A 3,322-nucleotide genomic window follows, 5' to 3' on the forward strand; every position below is an offset into this window, starting at 1 on the left:
GAAGAACAAGAGTTGCGCTGCCGCAACCAATGCTGCTCCTCTTCAGTCAGTACCGCCACAACAGCAACAACCACAGCGCACTGCGCCAGTGATCAATGCGCCGCCGGCGAAGCGTGCGTACACCGGCCCCCACCCACTCTGTGCTACATGTTCTTATCATCACCCGATGGGTGTGGCCTGCCGTTTCTGTGCCCACTGCAACGTTTACGGGCATTTCACTGCGAGTTGCCGCTATGGTCCTCGTCAAACGCAAGCTCAAGCCGCTGTTAACCAAGCCCTACTCCCTGCTCCTCAAGCTCCTCAAGCTGCTCAGGCCCCGGCAAATAATGTTCGGACCTGCTTTGCATGTGGCGACCCTAACCACTTCGCAAACCGGTGCCCGAACAGGGTGGTGAAACAAGAAGCCCAACAGCCCCAACAACAACAACAGCAGCCTCAACAGCAAGCCGCTCACGCCAGAACGTTCAACATCAACGCACGTCAGGCTCAGGCCGACAACAACGTGGTCAATGGTACGTTCCTTGTGAATGGTATATATGCATCATGTTTGTTTGATACTGGAGCCGATAACTGCTTTGTGTCATTTGAATTTGAGAAGCTTCTTAGACGTAAGCGCTCTTATCTTTCGTCGTCCTTCGAAGTAGAAGTCGCTACCGGAAGAACCATTGCTGTCAATTCTGTACTCCGTGATTGTACCCTCGAGCTCAACAATCATATATTCCCGATTAATCTTATTCCAATGCAGCTCGGAAGTTTCGACGTCATAGTAGGCATGGACTTTCTTCGTGAAAACCATGCTGAAGTTGTGTGCTTCGATAAAATGATTCGTTTTGTGCTAGCTAGTGGTGATATTCTATGTGTTTATGGTGAAACTGCTGCAAAAGATCTCAAACTCATGTCATGTCTTCAAGCTCGCAAATATCTCCGCAAGGAATATCGAGCCTTCTTGGCCAACATTGTTGTAGCAGAGACGGACAAGAAAAAGAAAGTTGAAGTCAAAGATGTCCCCGTTGTCCGAGAATTTCCTCAGGTGTTCCCTGATGATCTTCCTGGATTGCCTCCAAGTCGTGATATCGACTTTCGAATCGACCTTATTCCAGGAGCCAACCCAGTAGCCAAAGCTCCGTATCGACTCGCTCCCTCTGAGATGCGAGAACTCTCAAACCAACTCCAAGAGTTACTTGAAAAAGGCTTCATTCGCCCGAGCACTTCTCCATGGGGCGCACCAGTCCTTTTCGTCAAAAAGAAGGACGGGTCGTTCCGGATGTGCATCGATTATCGGGAATTGAACAAGCTGACCATCAAGAACCGATACCCCTTGCCCAGAATCGATGATCTGTTTGACCAGTTACAAGGTGCTCAGTGCTTCTCCAAGATCGATCTACGTTCAGGCTACCATCAGTTGCGGATTCAAGAGGAAGACATACCCAAAACCGCTTTTCGAACCCGATATGGCCATTACGAATTTGTTGTCATGCCTTTTGGTCTGACCAACGCACCCGCGGTCTTCATGGATCTGATGAATCGCGTGTGTAAACCGTTCTTAGACCGTTTCGTCATTGTGTTCATCGACGATGTCTTGATCTATTCCAGATCGAGGGCCGAACATGCGCAGCATTTGCGATTGGTTCTCGAGTTGCTTCAGGGAAACCAACTCTACGCCAAGTTCTCCAAGTGTGAATTCTGGTTGGAGGAGGTTCAATTTCTGGGTCACATCGTGAATAGTCGGGGTATACACGTTGATCCCGCAAAGATTGAGGCAGTTAAAGGATGGGTTACGCCAAAGAATCCGTCAGAAGTTCGCTCTTTTCTCGGATTAGCTGGTTACTACCGGCGATTCATCGAAGGGTTCTCAAAGATTGCTGTACCGCTTACCTCCCTTACTCATAAAGACAAGCCTTTTGTGTGGGGAACCGCGCAGGAGTCTGCTTTCCAAACCCTCAAACACATGCTGTGCCATGCACCAGTTCTTACACTACCGGACGGAAGCGATGACTTCGTTGTCTATTGTGATGCTTCAAACCTTGGTCTTGGCTGTGTTCTCATGCAACGAGACAAGGTTATAGCTTACGCATCCCGACAGCTCAAAATCCACGAGAAGAACTATACCACCCATGACCTCGAGCTAGGCGCAGTTGTCTTTGCCTTAAAGATTTGGCGACACTACCTGTATGGTACAAAGTGTACGATCTTCACCGATCACAAGAGCCTACAACATATCTTTAACCAGAGAGAACTCAATATGCGTCAACGCCGATGGGTAGAGCTTCTCAACGATTACGACTGTGAGATCCGTTATCACCCAGGCAAGGCGAATGTAGTTGCAGACGCCCTCAGCAGAAAGAACTACGTGATAGGTGTTCGAAACATTCAGGCTTAGTATAACCTCGAAGCTCTCATCCGCGAAGCACAACACGCTTGCTTAAACAAGCGAACGTTGAAGAAAGAACGAATCTATCACGATGGAACTCAGCTCGTGAGCAAAGCCAATGGGATATTCTATTATCTGGACCGAATCTGGGTTCCGAGGAGGACAGATTTGCGAAAGATCATCATGAACGAAGCCCACAAATCCCGATATTCCATTCATCCCGGTGCGGACAAAATGTACCAGGACCTTCGCTACAAGTACTGGTGGCCTGGGATGAAAAGGGATATTGCTCTATATGTTGGTAGCTGTTTAACTTGTGCAAGAGTCAAGGCTGAACACCAAAGACCTTCAGGCTTACTCGAACAACCGCCGATACCCGTATGGAAGTGGGAAAGCATAGCTATGGATTTCATAACTAAGCTTCCGACCACGCCATCAGGTCACGACAGTATTTGGGTTATAGTCGACCGTCTAACCAAATCAGCCCACTTTCTGCCAATACGAGAAGACTATAAGGTGGCCAAGCTAGCCCAAATCTACACCGACGAGATCATTAAGAATCATGGTACGCCTCGAGACATCATTTCTGATCGCGATGCTCGGTTTACATCGAGATTGTGGGAAACTTTTCAAGCAGCTCTTGGTACGACGCTGAATTTGAGTACCGTATTCCACCCGCAAACCGACGGGCAGACTGAAAGAACGATTCGTACTATTGAAGACATGCTCCGTGCGTGTGTTATCGATTTTGGTGGTAGTTGGAGCAAACACCTGCCATTGGTCGAATTCTCGTACAATAATAGCTATCACTCCAGCATCGAAATGGCACCTTTCGAAGCCTTGTATGGTAGGAGATGTCGCTCGCCTATTGTATGGCACGAGGTCGGTCATTCACAATTGACTGGGCCCGAAATTCTGCAAGAAACGACTGACAAGATCCACCAGATAAGG

Source organism: Helianthus annuus, chromosome 12 (genome assembly GCF_002127325.2).
Source record: "Helianthus annuus cultivar XRQ/B chromosome 12, HanXRQr2.0-SUNRISE, whole genome shotgun sequence".
Taxonomy (NCBI): Eukaryota; Viridiplantae; Streptophyta; class Magnoliopsida; order Asterales; family Asteraceae; genus Helianthus; species Helianthus annuus.